The sequence below is a fragment of the Lygodium microphyllum genome, chromosome 8 (assembly GCF_053477565.2).
Source record: "Lygodium microphyllum isolate KBCC chromosome 8, Lygodium_microphyllum_v1.1.10, whole genome shotgun sequence".
NCBI classification, from domain to species: domain Eukaryota; kingdom Viridiplantae; phylum Streptophyta; class Polypodiopsida; order Schizaeales; family Lygodiaceae; genus Lygodium; species Lygodium microphyllum.
Window position 1 is genome coordinate 113,103,745 of NC_141142.1, and position 20,217 is coordinate 113,123,961.

Here is a 20,217-nt window from a genome sequence, read left to right on the forward strand (position 1 = left end):
GTGGGATACTTTGTGTGTAAAATGTTGAATGGAAATAAGAGAATAAGAGGATTGCTTGAGCCTCCATATCTTGTACCATTTCCCTTCCGTTGCACATCCATATTGATTCTTCACTTGGTATTAGAGTGGGAGTGCAAAAGTGAAAGATCGTATTAAAGAGCATAATGAATTGAGGTCTACATCGAATTGAAAGCTTGTTGTCCTACCATTAAATTAGGTACAAATCCTCATCTAAAACACCAAAAGAAAATACGCGAATTCAAGAGCTATTGTGGCTTGGATTTGGGAGCTACTAAGCTTGCTTTGAATGCATTATTGGAAGCCAAAAAGAGGCTAGAATCAATGTATGGTAGCAAGGTATTGATTAGTTTTTTTTCAGATTAGCTCATGCTTGAATGTCAAAAGCAAGGGGGCTTGCTTGTCACTCATAAGCTCTAGGACAACTTGTTAGAAGCAGATGACCTGCTTAGTCAAGAAGCAGGGGGTTTTTTGCTACAGATAGAGAGAGAATAATTCTCTGTAATTTTTTATGGTGAATAGAGCTTAAGCTCATCAACACAAATGATTGAGACAAGAGAATGTCAATGCTAAATTTGATCCATTTATTGCACGAACGAGGTCTATGTCAATCTAGGTTGTTTATAAATGGCCACCCAATTTATTTCATGAGGCTAAGCTTTTAAAGCTAAAAACTTAATCAAAGGTTGTACTAAGCCCCCAAATTAAACCATGTCCACACTATCCGCTTTGAGCTAGTTTGCTTCCTTGAGTGTTCACACTAGAATTTGAAGAATTGGTTATTTGAAATCTAGTTTCGCACTAGTGGAAGACTAAACTTGTTATTTAGTCAAACTAGTCCACAACCTATGTGTTCACATTGCATGAATTTTAAACTAGCTTTTTTAAAGGAAAAAATGACATTTTTATATAATTTTTAGGTGCAAATTTGAAGGGAAAAATGATCAAAAGACTCCAAGAAAATTACCATGAATTGAGCTTGTCTTGGAAACTATTATTGGTATGAAAATTTGTTTAAAAAATAGTAGGAAATTTTGTCACTTTTAGGCTCGTATTTTGATCCTTTTGGGCCACATGAGCCCTATTTTCATTTTTTCTTGTTGGAGAGCTAATGTATGACATATGGCATGACATATGGATATATGTAATAGCAATTGAACACATGTATGATAGCCATAGTAGTGAAACATAATTTATGTGCATTTCCTTAGGTATTTTGAATGCTTTGAGCAGTTGATCCTCAAACTTGTTTACATACTTGGATAGTGATTTGGCACATTGCACACTACTAGTTTGTCTAAAATTGTAGCTATCATAATGTCAAAAACTACACAAATTACTCAAATTCTTGGTGGCAAATTGACTAACGACAACTATAGTGTATGGTCCTATCACATGAAGAAATTTTTTTATGAGAAGAGGTCTATGGGACCTCATCATAAGTAAAGATGTATACCTTGAACATCATGATGAGACCATGGAGGAACAAAGAAAGCATACAAGGATTGGATATGTAAAAATAAGAAGATTGCACTAGATATTTATATGCACCTCAAAGACATTAATTCTACATAGCACATTAAAAAGGCTAGTACATGCAAAGATGCTTGGAAGATCATTGAAAAAATTTATGGCACTTGCACAAAAGCAAGGAAGATACAACTAAAGCAGAGATGGCATGGTACATGGCATGAAAATTGAAGTTTTAGTGCATATATCAAAGACATTGATTCTACACATTAAAAAGGTTAGTACATACAAAGATGCTTGAAAGATCATTGAGAAATTGTATGGCACTTATATAAAGGAAAGGAAGACACATCTAAAGTAGAGATGGCATGGTGCATAGCATAAAATTAGAAGCATTAGTGAATATATGGCAAAGATAAAGTAGATTATGGAAGATCTTTCTTTGATCAATGCACTAGTTGATGATGATGATTTGGTATCTATTACTTTAAATGGACTTGGACTTGCATACAAGTCCCTTAGTATCTCCATTTTTGTGAGAGGTGGCTCTATACCTAACTTTGAGGAGTTGATTGTATTGTTGCTTACAAAAGCAATTAATTTGGGTCTTAATGCATCTAGCAGTGAGAAAAATGTAAGTTAGGATAGTGCATTCTATCATCAAAGAAGAGGCTATGGTAGCTCATCTAGGGCTAAAGGATCTTGATATGGCCATGGAGATAGCTTTGCACATGGTCACAAATCTTTTAGATGTGGTGATTTTATGCCTGGAGGAAGGGGGAGATCCTACTCTAGAGATAGAGGCCATTCTAGTCCACAGAGAGATGGTGCATATCTTTATTGTGGGCAATTTGGTCACTTTGAGTGAAAGTTGAAAGGTACAGCTCAACTCAAAGCACACAAGTGGAAACAAGTGCAAAGTAAGAGCTATAGAAAATGGAGCAAGAGAGTAAGAGTATGAGATGGCCGCTCCAAATATCCTTAGTGGCATGATTTAATGGTTCATCAAGATGATTTTTCTAGGCAACACCACCCAATACTCTTCCGAATAATATGAGGTTTGCTATACCTAATCTTTCTTGAGTCCACTTTGCAGTGGAAGGTCTTGGTCATTCCCATGAGAATCAACCAGAATTTCGATTTCTAAGTATGCTAAGTTCTCCTATTAGGGACTAGCGTCAATTTTCAAGCAATTGCTTGTGCTAAATTTCTCGAGAACTGAAGTTGACTCTTATCGCACTTGGTTCAAGGAGTGGTGCGCAGATCGGACGCAGAATGCTCACGTGGTGAATCCCGGAAGGTCCCCAAGAACAATGAACTCTACCTTTTTGCACAAAAAACCATGTAAAAGCATGCACGACAAGAGGCAAGAGACAAATTGGGTTCAATCTCCCCCATGCCTTGTGTGAGCGCTTCACAAAGCATGTATTTTATGTATATTTCAATCTTCATGCTCAATAATAGCCCAATTTACAAAAATATGATAAGCTTTTAGCTTTTGAGTTTGCTTTCTACAAAAATAGGAAAATAAAGCTAATGGACGGTGCCCATAGAGTCTGGCACGCCCAATCTCAATGTCCAAATAGAAATAACATATCCGTGCCCATAGGCGCATACAAAATAATAATCAATAATCAATGTCTCAATAGACATAACAAAATATAGGCGTGGCGCCTATCAAAATATAGTCCAAAGGTCGAATACTCGCTAGACTCCAATGCTTTCCTCCGCCACTGCTGCTATCTCTACACATCAACTGAAGCATTCACAATCGTTAGTAAAATAATACAATTAAACCGACAAAAGTGAATACCTAGCAGTCTTCAGCTACATAAATAAATCAACTGGTTAGAAATAAATCCTAACCTTAATTTATTACGAGTGCGCACTCTAAACTCATAAACGTTTATTAATTTAATATGCATTTTGCGGAATCACCCGCTATGGAATCACCCATGTACACACTAAATTAATGAAACGCCCGAAAAGGACAGGCGTCCCTATCAACTTCTCGCACAAAGAATCCTCTTTGTGTATGAGCCCCGGTCATCTAAGTTTACGGAATCCACCGTAAAACCTCACGGAATCCACCGTGGAATATGCCTCCTGGCATCATACCCCCGGGGTGGGATAGCAATTGACCTCAATTGCTATTAGCTCAATGTGGAGCTAACAGAGTGGGGAAAGCATTTAAGTCTCTAGCGTGCATCCATTGTGCTTCCTCTACAGGATGGTTCTTAAATTTTACTAGATATCTAGAATACCTTCGGCCAGTTCTAGTGGTCATGTAATCAGTGTCTATGATGGCTTCTGGTTCAAGTATTTCAGTCTCTTCTTCTAATAAAGGTGGGTTTTCATAAACAGGGTGGATAGGTAATTGGCCTCTAAATAGTCTCAATAAACTAATGTGAAATGTATTATGAATTTTCCAATGAGATGGCAATTCTAACTTGAATGCATTATCATTAATCTTATGAATAATTCTAAATGGTCCATAAAATCTAGGAGCTAATTTAACAACTGGATGTCTATCTACACTTTGCAGTCTACGCTTTTCTATTCTAAGCCAAACATAATCATCAACTTTGAAATTCATAGCTTGTCTTTTCTTGTTGGCTTGTTTGGTATATGATTGTTGGGCTTTAGCAATCATATCCTTAACCTCATCAAAAATAGTATTATGCATAGTAGCAATATCATCAGCACTCTGAATTCTATTAGACAAAGATGCAACAGGTGTAGATAATCTATATCCATAAATAACTTCAAAAGATGCTTTCTTTGTAGATGTGTGTGGTGTATTGTTATATGCAAACTGTAATAAATGCAAATGAGTATCCCATGTATGAGGTTTAGAGATAGTATATGCACGTAAAAGATCTAAAATAGTGCTATTTGTGGCTTCTGTTTGTCCATTTGTTTCTGGATGAAATGCAGATGAGAAATCAATTTTTGTGCCTAGATTTGCAAACAGTGTAATCCAAAAATTATTACAAAATCTAGAATCACGATCTGAAATAATCACTTTTGGCAATCCATGGTGAGTAAAAACTGTTTTCAAAAAATAACTGTGCTGCTTGTGATGCTGTTAAAGTTTTCTTACATGCAATGAAATATGCTTGCTTACTAAATCTATCTACAATTGTCCAAATCATGTCATGGTTAGATTTAGTATTTGGTAAACCAGTAATGAAATCCATAGAAATATGTTCCCAAGGTTTAGATGGAATAGACAAAGGCATTAGTAATCCATACTGTTTACCATGATGTCTCTTTATTCTTTGACAAATCAAACATTCAGAAACGAAATTAGATACATCTGCATCCATATGCGACCAATAAAAATCTTCAGTTAACATGCATAATGTAGAAATGATACCTCTATGACCTTGATATGGGGGACAATGAATTTCATTCAAAACAAAAGATCGGAATGGAATAGTAACACACAGTCTCTTTTCAAAAAACATAAATCCATCATTATATGATAATGAATCAACAGGAATGAAATTATTTTGAACTAATTTTTGCCAATCAGAATGAAAAGTAATATCCTGGTGATATGTGTCTTTCATAGCAATCAAAGAATCAAAAGATATGATAGAAATATTATGAATTGCAGGTCTTCGACTCAATGCATCATCAACTACATTTTCTTTTCCAGGTTGGTATTGAATGATAGGATGAAAACTTTAAATGAAGGAAGCCCATTTGATATGACGGTCAGAAATTTGGGGTTGGCTAAGTAGATGTCTAATGCTTTGCTGGTCGGTCTTTATCATGAATTCTGAACCCATTAAATAATGTTTCCATTGTTTTAATGCTTGTACAACTGCTAATAGTTCTTTGTCATAAGTGGAATATTTGAGCTCAGAGGGTTTCAGCTTAGAACTAGAATATGCTATTGGATGATTGTCTTGCATTAGTACGGCTCCTATTCCTGATCCGCTAGCATCGGTCACAACTAGAAAGAATGGTCTGTTAAAGTCAGGTAACTGTAGAACAGGGGCATTAGTTAATGCTCGTTTCAGTAAATCAAATGATTTCTGCTGAGTTTCAGTCCATTGATAAACAATTCCTTTCTTAAGAAGTTTGGTTAATGGTAAAGCAAGTAATGAAAAATTACGTACAAACTTCCTATAGAAACTAGCAAGACCAAGGAATGAGCGTAATTCATGTACATTTTTAGGAACAGGCCAATGCAATATTGCATCAATTTTCTTAGGATCAACTTTAATTCCTTCTTTTGATACAATATGAGCTAGATATTCTATTTCTGTCTTAAAGAATTCACTCTTTTCAGGATTTGCAAACAATTGATTTTCTTTCAGTAATTGAAAAACTAATGATAAATGCTCATAATGCTCTTTTTCACTTTGACTAAACACCAAAATATCATCAAAGAAAACAATCACACAATACTGATATTTCAGAAAGGTACGGTTCATCATTCTACTGAAAGTAGCAGGTGCATTAGTCAATCCGAATGGCATGACTAAGAATTCGTAATGGCCAAATTGTGTTCTGAATGCAGTCTTAAATATGTCAGATTTATCTAGCCTCACCTGATGATATCCAGACTTAAGGTCAATTTTACTAAATATAGAAGATCCTTGCAGTTTGTCCATAAGGTCATCAACTCTAGGTATAGGATACCTATTCTTTACAGTGATCTTATTTAATGCTCGGTAGTCAATACACATACGATAGGTATTATTCTTTTTCTTGACTAAGAGTACAGGTGCACCGAATGGGGAACTGCTAGGTCGAATTAAGCCTCTATTTAGTAATTCTTCAACTTGACTCTGGATTTGTTTTTGCTCTATTTGATTGTGCCTATATGGTTCTTTGCAAGGTGGTTGTGTGCCAGGAATTAAATCAATCTTATGGTCTTCTGGTCGTGATGGTGGTAAACCTGGTGGTAGGTCTTCTGCAAAACAGTCTTTAAAATATGCAAGAAATTCCTTATGCCTAGGGTGCATATGATTTTCCTTTGCTTGCAATTCATTCACCCAAATGAGATATGATTTAGTATTCTTGTGTAGTGCACGTTTTGCTTGAGTATGCGAAAGCAGTGGAAAAATATGAGATGCCTGCATACCATATAATGTAATAGATTTTCCTTGAAAATTAATATTCATTGTGTGCGTGGAATAATCTATATTTGGATTATGCTGGTGTCTCCAAGGCATTCCTAAAATAATGTCGCTTGACTATAATGGGACAACTAAGAAATTTCTTCTTTTAATGTATGCACCAATTTGAATTTCTAAATCTTGTACTTCTTGTGTGCCATTGTACCTAGTGCCTAAAAATGCAGCTTTTATGCGATAATGCGTAGGTACAGTATGCAATTTTAATTCCTTTACCAATTTTGCTGAAATAAAGTCATGGGTACTACCGTCATCATGCAAAATAGTTATTTCCTTTCCATGCACCAAACATCTCATAGTCAACAATGAATGTGGAGTAGGCATACCTGGTAAAGTGTCGGAAGTAGTAGTAGGATCATCCTCATCTTCAGTGAAATCTGGCATATCCTCATGCTCGTCTTTGTCCATGGCTCCAAGGTAGTTGATATGTGCTGGTGGCTTCTTTGAATGAAAATTTGCTGCGAGATGCCCTGGCTGGTGACACTTGTAGCATACTATTGGCTTGGCTTTGGTTACGTTATTTGCAATGGCTGGAAGTCTGGGTACATTTGGATTTGCTTGTGGAATAGGCTTTAGATTTGGATTGACAGTGGATGGTAATGCAGGTGGTTTAGGCCAATTCTTGCGGAAAGATGGTGATGAGAAACGACCTGGATTAAACCTTCTAAAATTGGAATTGAATTGTTTAGATCCATAATTACCGTTGGCTTGGAATTGCTGTGGTCGTCTATCTCTTCCGCGTAACTTATCTTCAGTGTCGTGAGCTAAGGAGATGGCGTCTTCAAGGGTAGTAGGCTTGAACATGTTCACTTCAGCGTAGTAATGTCCAAGAAGTCCAGACATATACTTCCGCTTATGTGTCGTCTCTGGTACGTCTTCAAGCATGCGTAGCTGTAAGAGTGCATTCCAAAAACACTCTGTATACTGTGGAATAGGCTCACGATCCCGTTGTTGAAGTAAATCCCATTGCTTGATAGCCTTCTCATGAAATTGCGGTGGAAGGAAATTCTGCATGAACTTCTTCTTGAAATCTTCCCAAGTAGCAGGACATTCTATGCTCTTGCGGACTACAGTCCACCAAAGTGATGCTCTGTCTATCAGATGGTTAGTAACACGCTTGATTTTATCTTTTTCTGGATAAGTTTCCTCATGGAAATAGTCATCAAACTGGCTAATGAATGATAAAACAGTCTTTCCTTCTCGTATGCCATTGAAAGTGCGAAACTTGAAACTTCGTTTACTTATCTTGGATTCCTTGCGAATGGTTTGTGCTTCAAGAGTGGCGTCGATGGTACGTCGAATCAAATCTTCAGCTTGAGGTTCTTCTTTATCGGTGGACGCTCTTTGTAGTTTTGTCAATTGCGCTTACAATGCTTGCCTAGCCCTTCGCTCTTCTTCCAATTGTAGCATGATTAGATCCAGCTTTTGTTCCATGGTAGGCTCAGGTAGGTTGTCTTCAGCCATAGGATCATCCATATGTGGGGTAGTCATCCTGTAAAACTCAACAAACCTTTCTCACTCAAAATCAGGTTAGCGGGATGAGCGTAGCTCAAATTTGGGGTTACAAGGCTATGTATTTTTGGGTATTTCTTTGTCTATTTTCAGAAAATCTGCAATATTTCTGTATCCATTTGCTGAAAGTACTTCAACGAACTTGTAGATAGGTAGAACAGCTTGCTGCGAACAACTTTCCAGTTCAGAGTTTTTGCATACGAACAAGTCTTCTATGAGTTTTAAGCACTAGTCAGTTCTGATTTAGTCTGACTTGCAGAGTTGCAGACTTAGCAGACTTGTAGAGTTGTTGACTTGCTGAACTTAGGCCGACTTGCAGAACTTACAGTACTTGATTTCAATTGACTTGCTGAACTTGACTTCAGAAGTGCGGGACTTGGAGTATATCGACTTATCTGTCTTGTCAGACTTGCAGAGAGCTTAATGACTTAAGCTTAAATGATTAAGCTTAAGCTTAATAAGCTTAAAGAAGGAGTAAACAAGGCGGCGTCTGATTTTGTGAGGGGGGGCCGTTTTTTGCGCCGTGATTTTCGGAATGATGCCGTCTGCCCACGATTTGATTATTGAAGCCTTCCTAAGCTTAAGATTAAGCTTTGATATAGTAATTAACTTGAATTTGAGAAGAGCTTATCTCTGTTTTCAACGACTTGATGAAGGAGATAAATACGTGGTCCTCCGACTGCAGAGCCTGGTCCTTCGCGATCTGACAGTGGAAACAGGGGTTCTTGATCGCTAGAAGTCTGCCTGTATCGACGGTTCGCGACGAGATTGACTGTAGAGCCCGTTTGTTCCTGGAGCTCCGCCTTCGCCCGAGATTGGTAGCGATTGGAAGCTCTTGATCTCTGCTCCGCTCTGATACCACTGGTGCGCAGATCGGACGCAGAATGCTCACGTGGTGAATCTCGGAAGGTCCCCAAGAACAATGAACTCTATCTTTTTGCACAAAAAAAACCATGTAAAAGCATGCACGACAAGAGGCAAGAGACAAATTGGGTTCAATCTCCCCCATGCCTTGTGTGAGCACTTCACAAAGCATGTATTTTATGTATATTTCAATCTTCATGCTCAATAATAGCCCAATTTACAAAAATATGACAAGCTTTTAGCTTTTGAGTTTTCTTTCTACAAAAATAGGAAAATAAAGCTAATGGATGGTGCCCATAGAGTCTGGCACGCTGAATCTCAATGTCCAAATAGAAATAACATATCCGTACCCATAGGCGCATACAAAATAATAATCAATAATCAATGTCTCAATAGACATAACAAAATATAGGCGTGGCGCCTATCAAAATATAGTCCAAAGGTCGAATACTCGCTAGACTCCAATGCTTTCCTCCGCCACTGCTGCTATCTCTACACATCAACTGAAGCATTCACAATCGTTAGTAAAATAATACAATTAAACCGGCAAAAGTGAATACCTAGCAGTCTTCAGCTACATAAGTAAATCAACTGGTTAGAAATAAATCCTAACCTTAATTTATTACGAGTGCGCACTCTAAACTCATAAACGTTTATTAATTTAATATGCATTTTGCGGAATCACCCGCTATGGAATCACCCATGTACACACTAAATTAATGAAACGCCCGAAAAGGACAGGCGTCCCCATCAACTTCTTGCACAAAGAATCCTCTTTGTGTATGAGCCCCGGTCATCTAAGTTTACGGAATCCACCGTAAAACCTCACGGAATCCACCGTGGAATATGCCTCCTGGCATCAAGGAGAGTGAGAAACGAGGGTGGGATGTATGAAAACATTGACCCCTCTACTCATAAGGTAAAGTCTCACTCGGTTTCCTAAAATGAACGGAGTCAAGGGTCCTAGTTAATTCAATTTTTCATGTACTCTAATCTCAAGGGGTTCACTCTATATATATATTCTCTATATAATATGCATTCATGGCCTATTTATAAATATCCTAATCTGTGAATTTTTCTTGAATAATACACAACCCTTTTTTATTCCATCTGTAAGTAAATCCTTTATATAACACCCTTCTATATGTAAAAAATTGTATGAATGTGGTGTTTTAAAAACCCCTTATTTTGAACTCATGTTATATATACATATATTCATGAGTGACCCCCCCCCCCCCCCCCAGACTCTAATGCAATAAAATGATGAGAAACTTTTAGCTTACTGAGACCACCCTACCTTAGGGTAGATCTATCCCTCTTGCTTCCATCGGTTGGGTATTTTTAGTTATCTACTTACCTAACACATTTAAGTTGCACACAAAAAAAATTTGCTTTCTTAATTGATCATTTTAATCATAGTGTTTGTTTACGTATTTTAAAATCACAACACACAAACAATAAAAACAAATCCTTAGAAAGACAACGTTTTTATTTAATAGAAAATCTTATTATAAGTGTCCATCTTTGATCCATATGAAAGAATGGCATGACGGCCTTTATTTCTCCAATATGTTTGCTCCTAAGTAGTACAAGAGCCTTAGGAAATCCATCTTGAGTCACGTAGGAGTTTGGGTGACTAGGAGCCTAAGAGTTTATCGGCTAGAGCTCTCTTGGCACCCTCAACTCCTCTTGCCCAAGGACTTCCTACGAGTGACCTTTCACCAACGGGGTCGATCCAAAAACTCTTCGAGGTGACAATCTATTTTTCCCTTAGAGAGGGACCCACAACTAGTCTTGGGTTAGGTCTAGTATGCTTTCCTTTTATCATGTTTGCAAACTTAGTGTATTATGATTTTTTATTATTGAATCAATTTTCTAAGTGCATCAAGTTAAACTTATATGAACTGCTACAAGCATAAGCAATTTCTTTCAAGCAATATTCCTAACAAATAAATAAGCAATTGATCGAGATCTTAACTTGGAGGCAACCCCTTCCGACTCAGTTCTCTTCTAACTTTTGGGTTTTTCCTAATTTCACTTTAGATTTGATTTTTCTAGATTTTTTCTTTTTAAACTTTGATTAACCTTTCTCCCTTAGGCCATTTTCTTAGTTGTTGTTGGTCTTTGTTTTGCAATCTTTCATTTTGTAATCCTTGTCAAGGATTGATCGTTGACCTCACTAAGAGTCTAAAGATTATCCTAAATTGTGAAAATTTATCAGATTTTGAAATTCCTAGTGGGATTATTCTCTCTTAAGAAGTACCCCTAATCAATAATATTGATAATCTATTTTATTTTTTCTAACTCACTGAAATACCAAGATAAGTACTAATGGATTTTTTAAATATTTAATAATTTTATAAGTACAAATAGAAATATCCTCCATACAACTTTAACAATCCCTTACACTCACGTAATTTGTAAAAACTAAAGGAATTATTCTTAATGTAATTTTACCTATTTTTAATATAATTATAAATACAAAAAAGTTTTTTTAATGCAAATTTTATCTTTCTTGATATTTTACATAATTTATAAATGTGAAAATTTTCTTCATATAATTTTTATCATTTCAATGTTTACATGATTTTCAAATATAAAAATATATTCTTAATGTAACTTTCAACTTTCTAACATTTACATAATTTATAAATACCAAAATTTTAATCTTAATATAACTTTTATCTTTTCAATGTTTATATAAGTTATGAATGCAAAAAGAAATTATTATTAGTGTACCTTTCATCTTTCTAATGTTTACATGATTTATAAATACAAAAAGAATTAATTTTAATGTAACTTTCATTCTTTGTTAAATATTTACATAATTTGTAAGTGCTAAGGAATTTAATATTGATACTATTGTTTATTTATAAGAACTTAAGATATTTTACTCAGCATGCCATGTTATACAACTCATTCTAATTTTGAATTATACAAGTTTTAATTTAATAGTCTTTATTGTTTTATCATTATGTTCCTAACCATGTGTTGAATGACATTAATTTGCAAAGGAACCTAGTCTTGTGCCAAATACGATGGTGCATTGACCACATTTGCAACCACGTTGGTAGCGCCCATGCTCCTTGCTCCAAAATATCTCCTCTACAAGGCCATCATGAGAACACACACATGGCACTAACTTAGCTCCTTGTGAGATTGCAACTTCGCTAGGACTTTGTACCAAAGTACGAAGGATAAGAAGGTACATAAGACTCTTGCGGGTCGGAGTGGTGCTCCTCTTTGTAAACAGATATTATCTCTGTTTATTCCTCCCTCTCACTCCCTCTCTTTCTTTACTCTCTCCCTCTCTATTCTTCTCTCCTTCTTGTCTCTTCTCTTCCCTTCTTTCTCTCTGCTCTCTCTCTTTCCTTCCTTCCCTTCTCTTCTCCTCTTCTTCACTTCTTCTTCTTATCTCCTCCTCTCTTCTCTTCTCATCTCCCTTCTCTTCTACTTCACCTTTTCTACTCTCCTCCTCTTTTCTTCTCTTATGTTCTCCCTTCTCTTCTCCTCTTGTTCTCTCCTCGTTTATTCTTCTCTTCTCTTCTCTTGTCCCTTCTCTTCTACTTCATCTCCTCCTCTTTTCTTCCATTCTCTTCTCCTTCACCTCCTCTTCTTCTTCTTTTTCTTCTTTTTCTTCTTCTTCTTCTTCTTCTTCTTCTTCACACACACACACACACACACACACACACACACTCTCTCTCTCTCTCTCTCTCTCTCTCTCTCTCTCTCTCTCTCTCTCTCTCTCTCTCTCTCTCTCTCTCTCTCTCTCTCTCTCTCTCTAGCAGCAGTTGTGATGCCTAGAGCAATTAGCCTTAGCATTAAGCTAAGGTTAGCTTATATAGCCTTACCAAGGCTCTTGGTTTGATCCATTTTGTCTCCTTCTCTCCTTATTATCTTCTATTATGAAATCAAGGCCTCAATGGCACACTTATGTGGAATGGAAATAGTGATGAGTTTGAGAAGAGGCTAGCACTGGCAAGGATTTTGATAATCTCATTATTCGAGCTAGTAGCGGCTGTTTGTGGAGGATTAGCGTCAAATGGCAACAACACAACAACTGATTTTATTTATTTTTTTCGTTTAATTTTTTTTCTCTTAAGGATTTAATACCTTTAAGCTCTACCTCCCTCCCCAAACCCCCCTTCGCATGCAGGGGTATCAGGTTTTTACATCCTCTCCCCCTTAGGGAAATCAAGATGTCCTCATCTCAAAGTTAGGGGATAGGTTGGATTGCAATATTATAGGATAGGACTATTCATGTTTTCATGGTGTTACATTGAAATCCAAGATTATAAGGACAAAGTAGAATAGCTCTTATTTTAAGTGTAAGTTTTATTACATTTGAGGAAGATCTTTTTAAGATTTTTAATGAGCCCTAGTCCTTTGTTATGAAAGAAACTGGGAATGTTATCTACATAGGGTATCCTCCTCAGAATAGTCTTCCCATTAGACAAGATATTCCCTAATATTCTTGTTTCTAAGGATGCATTCTCTTATATCAAATATACTACCAAGTTGAAGCTCAAGGACTCCTTGGCTTGGCATTAGAACTTGTTGATCATCAAGGATATGATCAGGGTTGGTTATATAACCTTTTAGAAGGCTAACATGAAATATATTGTGAACTTTGAGGTGTTCAAGAAGTTGAGCTTATAAGCATTGAGTCCTAGAAACTTGATAATTTTATAGGGTCCACAATATATTGGGCTTAGCTTCTTGTATTCCCATAAGGAGATAGAGCTCTGCTTAAGACAAACACGAATGAAAACCATGCCTCCTTCCTTAAAGATCTGTTCTTTTCTTCCTAGATCAACATATGTTTTCTATTGATCCTTGGTAGCCTAGATATCTTGTCTGATAGCCTTAACTTGTTCATTCATTTTTTCCAACATCTTCTTGAAAGCTTCTACCTTTAAGGTAAGGTCTAAAATTTTAGGGAGAGTATGCACTCTTGTGAATGGAGTCATCTAGATGCTTTGATTGATAGGATGCATTGTAGGCAAACTCTACCAAAGGTAGGTATTGTATCCATCGCTTAGGCTCCCTACAGCAGTAAGCTCTAAGTATGTCTTCAATGACTCGATCGACCCATTTAGTTTACCCATTAGTTGAAGGGTGATAGGCAGTGTTGAAACATGGATACCAATGGCTTTAAACAAACTTTTTCAAAAGTGAGAAGTGAAGAGAGAATCATGATCATTGATGATCCTTTTAGGCAGTCTATGTAGCACCTAAAGATTTCCTTCACAACCTTAGTTAGCATATCCACAATGACTAAGATTGAATTGTATCCTCCTTGGACACAAGGTAACCCAACTATAAAATAAATCGTGATAAATTTCCACTTCATTTGTGGGATGTCAAGTGATTGGAGCTTTCTTGGAATTTTGATACATTCAACCTTGGCCCGTTGGAAACTCAGGCATTCAGTGACATATTTAAGCACATTTCCTTGATATTTCCTTTGAGCTTTTTGCAATGAAAGCTTCTTTTTACTATGTTGAGAGTTTTTGCATAGCTCAAATGTCTTGAGAAAAGAGAATCATGGGCTTTGCAAAGTATCTTCTGCTTGAGGTCTTAACTTCTTGGGATGCACAGCCTTGTTGAAAGTAGATAAGTCCCCCCTTTGTAGAGAAGTTCAAATAGTTAAACTTGAACTTAGGGTCCATCTCTTTAGATAGGACTTATTTTATCACTTGTTGGTATCTTGGGTCCTTACTTGCTTCTTCCTTAGCCATTTCTATGATAGGGTTACTAGGCATTGGCACTAATGCTATTAAAGACCTTGCCTTGGAGGGTTCTTTTGAGATAAGGGCATTGAGAAATGTTTTGTGGCTTAGGGCATCTGCAATGGCATTCTCCTTACTTAACATGATCTTGATCTTGAAGTCATACTCTTGCAAGACTTTAATCCATCATCATTGCCTCATGTTTAGATTGAGTTGAGTGAAGATCTATTTGAGGCGTTTATGTTTAGTGTGACTAAGGTAAACTTGCTGCCAAGCAAATAGTGTCTTTATATTTTGAGAGCATGAATTACACCAAGTAGTTCCAAATCATGGGTAGATATCGTTCTTCTCATGAATCTTCAACTTCCTAAAAGAGTTGGCTATCGGATGACCTTCTTGCATGAGTACACAGCCTAATGCAAGAGAGCCTGCAACATCAGTGAGAACTTCAAATTCTTAGTTCAAGTCAGGTAGTTTTAAGATAGGAGCTGTGGCCAAACTCTATTTAAGCTTCTCAATTAGACTATTCAATGGAAATCTATACAATGGGAGTTTTCTTCTTGAGTAATTCAGTCAAGTGTGCGACAATTGAGGCATTATCCTTTAAAAAAATCATGCACTATCCATTCAAGCCTAGAAAAATTTGAACTTCCCTAACTATCATTGGGGATGCCCATTCTTGTACATCTTTAACCTTGGCATGGTCTACAATAATCCCTTTGTTAGAGACTATAAACCCAAGGTACTTAATCTAGCTCTTTACAGAATACACATTTCTTCTTCTTGGCATAAAGCTTGTGTGTCCTCATTGTTTCAAGGACAACTCAAAGTTGTGACTCATGATCTTCATCCTTCTTTGAGTAGGTCAAGATGTTGTCGAGGAAGATAAAAACAAAGTTATCAAGATAGGGCTGAATAATATCTTGCATCAACTTGTTAAAGGTTGCGGGTACATTGGTTAACCCAAAAGACATTATGACGAATTCATAATGGCCATACCTTGTATTGGATGCAAGTTTTGAAATGTTTTCTACTTAGAATTGGATTATTTTTCTAGATCATCACTTGATTTAGCCCACAGTAGTCGATGCAGAGATGGAGAGTTTCGTCCTTCTTCTTTTGAAATAGCACTGATGCTCCCCACTATAAATTGCTCAACTTGATGTATCTTTGATCCAAAAGTTGCTTGAGTTGTTATTTCAACTCAATGGCTATGTACTATTTTCTCATTGATTTATAGTAACCAATAAGAGTACAAGTAGCTAATGGAAAAGAGGAAATCAACACTCAAATGTGCCCACAAGTTTCCTTACAGTTAGCTGAAAATTATGAGGTACAGAGGTGAACCTAATTGCTTTGAAAATGGGTCCCATAAATATTGTGCTTGGTTGTGATTGGTTGATGACTTTAGGGAAGATTACTATGGATTTCTTACAATTGTACATGGAGTTTTCCAATGATTAAGTAGCCTATCAATTTATGGGGAATCCCAAGTAAATCTGATTTTCAGCTTATCTCCATTAAATGACTCAAAAAGAAGTACAAGATGTGGAAAATCAGAGTTTGCAGCAAGAAGAATGTGCACAAGAGGGAGAAGAGAGCTCAAAGTACAAGAACAAAATCTTGCTTACTAAGTTGCTTAGAGTACAACTTGGATACACTCTCTCTAACTTGATAGTAACCCATAGGCTATTTATATATCCTCTGCCAAGCTAGGGTTAGGGTTTCCCCTTCCCCTTAAGGCCATTCACATCCATCTGTCCTCATAGACCCTTGCTTAGGGTGAATTCCCATGCCTATATTCTAACACCCCCCCTCAATGCTAGGGTGGCATTGCATCACAAGACATGTTAAAGTTCGTCCCCTCAATCAAATGGGATGGCTTTATAAATCAGGCTACAAGGCTATTCATAGGTAGAGGATGTTACAAGACTCAAAAGAGTCACGATCATCTGTGGATTGGGAGGCAAAGTTGGCCTCTAATTCCTTAGGTACTTGTGGAACACTGGGACACTTACTGGTGATATGCCCGGTCTTTTGCATGATTGCACTTCATTTTGTTAGGATATTTCTCCCAGCAATTGCTTTCAATATGCCCTTTTTGTGACAAAAGGAGCACTCAGTAGAAATAGTATGGACTAGCACTTGCTCACAAGAAGTAAATGCTGAAGTTCCTTCAGTATGGTTTCTCTTCTCTTCATCCACACAAGACTAGATGGCACTTGCCAAGGTTGGGTTCGGGATATTAGTTAGGGTAGTCACAAGAGTCAGAAGAACCTTTTTCACAAACTTTAGAAGAATGGCAATGGCATCTTCATCATGAATGGGTGCTTGAACGGAGGCCAGATATGCCATAAGCCCCTTCATATGTGAAATAAACTTGCTTAGATCTTCTCCTTGTTTGTGCTCTAGGCTAAAAAACAAAATCTTGAGAAATATCTTGGAGTTCTTCCCTGTAGCACTATAGAGCCTTTCAAGTTCATCCCACTTCTCCTTGGTAGTGGAGAGTTGGTCAATATGATGAATTAAAGATTCATCTAAATGAAGCATGATGATGGCTTGAGCCCTTTCATCATCTTCTACATCAAGGGGATTGGATGGGTCAATAACTTTGGTTCCTTTTATGAAGGGCCAATAGCCTCTTTCTATCATTTTGTATTTTACTAGGACTTGCCAAGGATGGAAATCTTTTCCATTGAACTTGCGAATTTGAGGCCTTACATCTGCATAGGCCATGGCCATTATCGGAATGTCTTACCTATTGCCTTAAGCGATGGTAGTGTCTAGTCCTTTACACATGGCCAAGTACAAACAAATAGCATAACTGATAGCCAACTTTTAAAGTTGTAGAGTTGAAAACGGTTGGAAATCATACATATGCAATATCTCAAGATAGGATTTAGGAGGTCATGTTCTTCGAACAACTCTTGATTTAAGCCTTATTGTTTTCCTAGGTTTCAATGAGATGGACTTCAGGTTCTTCCTCATAATGTGTCCCATTAGAGGAGTTCTTGGTGGAGCACAGCTTGTCAATCAACTCTTTGCTATGGGATGAATTAGAGGAGAGTATAATAGCACTCATATCTCTAATGTACCAGTAGCAAACTAATATTGGGATATGGTCTATGTGTTTATAGTTGTACACATAGCCTTACAACCAAGAAGAAGAGATTAATGACATAAAGCACTTAATGGATTTGATTTCCAGATAAAAACACCAGATTGATTCAATATCCGGCTAGCAACATGATTGAAAAATGCAACATTAGTGCTTACAAGCACTCATCTCAACGTTTATGTCACTTGAGATGTAAATTGTGGGTTGTTTGATGAACTAAGGAGGTCCACCAAGGGGGGTAAGCGACTTTGAAATAGAGCTTTCAAATCTTCAACTAACTTTGGAGAAGATCAATCACTGATTAGAATCATTGTTAGTGATAGTACTAGTGTGAAAAAATTGAAATATGAAGAAAGCTTGAGGTTTGGCTATGGCTGCCAAGAAGTAGACAGCTAGGGTTTGCCGCTGTCTGGCCACCAGAGAAGGAATTTTGTCCAAGCCTTTTAGGGTTAGGAAGCCCACTTGGGGGGATACCATTGCCCTAAGAAGCCCACCATGATTGCGCCTTCTGTAGTGTACACAGCAGTACGCACTGATGTCGAACCAGATCTGTGCCTGTCTCTACGTTTTTCATAATGCCGCCTTTCATGACGCCCAATGTTGACCTCTAATGTGCCACGCCAAGTTGCCTTGTGTTGGGGAAGAAGTCTTGAGTAGAATTCAGGAGATGAATTGCTCTCCTTTGGCTTCCCTAGGTCCTCCAAGGTCAGGGGGTCAAGGTTTGGCTATGGAGGTAAGAAGGAAAAGATGAAGATGATGGAAAATCATGTGCACTTAGTGAAGATAAGGATAGAGGAAGCTGAAAGGATCAGAGGAAGCTGTGATACCATGTGGAAAATCAGATTTTGTAGCAAGAAGAATGTGCACAAGAGGGAGAAGAGAGCTCAAAGTACAAGAACAAAATCTTGCTTACTAAATTGCTTAGAGTACAACTTGGGTACACTCTCTCTAACTTGATAGTGAACCATAGGCTATTTATATAGCCTCTGCCAAGCTAGGGTTAGGGTTTTTCTTGCCCCTTAAGGCCATTCACATCCATCTGTCCTCATAGACCCTTGCTTAGGGTAAATTCCCATGCTTATATTCTAACACAAGAAGCGCTCACAAATTTTTGTATGGCACTTAAATAAAGAGATAGAAGATCAGTCCAATAATTTAGCAAAGAATCATGCCTTGAAAGCTCTACTTGAGGCGTACATGGACTTATTTGAAGTACCTACTTCATTACCTCCTAAGAGAGCAATGGATCACCCTATTGATTGATGTGGATGAGATGGGCCATCACCTATGGGATCCACAAGCTTGAAAAGTCATCCACAGCCATGATGTTTTCCATGAGGAGAAATTGCATAAGCAACGTGATCAAGTTATTGAGGTACATAGGATGACCTTTTAGGAGGATCCTCCTATTATTATATAGCTAGCTAGACAATCTACAATATCTAATGCTCTAGTGACTCAAGATCATGATGCTAGATAGGAGATAGAGGCTCCATAGTCTGTTTTGTAGCAATCTACTAGAGATAGATGTCAGCCTACTGATCGGTTTGCATCCTCTATGGATTACGTTATGGTGAAAAATACTAGTAAGCCTCTTACTTATGATGAGGCTATGTACAGAGGTGATAGTCATTCTTGGAAGAGGGCCATGTAGTCAGAGTATGACTCATTGCTAAAAAATCATATGTGGGATGTGGTTCCTTTGCCTAGTGAAAAGCGTGCTTTGCCATGCAAGTGGGTGTGCATTAAAAAGTACCCCTAAATGCCCTAAGTGAGCTGATAAGGCCAAATTAATTGCTAAGGATTTTAAGGAAGAGTACGGTATTGAATTTATTGATGAATTCCTCTATCCTATCATCAAGATGACAATCTTATGCTTGGTATTGGCTTTGGTTGCACAATTAGATATTGACCTCTATCATATGGATATAAATATGACTTTCTAACATGGGGACTTGCATGATGAGATTTATATGTAGTAGCCTAAGGGCTTTGAGAAAAAAGGCAAGGAATACCTAGTATGTAAGTGGAGACAGAGCATTTATGGCCTTAAGAAAGAACTTAGGTAATGGTACCACAAGTTTGATGCTTTCATGCGCTCACAGGGATATACCCACAGTGATATGGATCCATGTTTATACATGAAGAATGCCCGTGATGGAAACCTTGTGATTTTGGTACTCTATGCAGATGATATATTGATTTCTAGGAGTGCTCATGATGATCTAGATACCTTGAGAGAGAGAGAGAGAGAGAGAGAGAGAGAGAGAGAGAGAGAGAGAGAGAGAGAGAGAGAGAGAGAGAGAGAGAGAGAGAAGAAGAGGAAGAAGAAGAAGAAAATAAAAGAGAA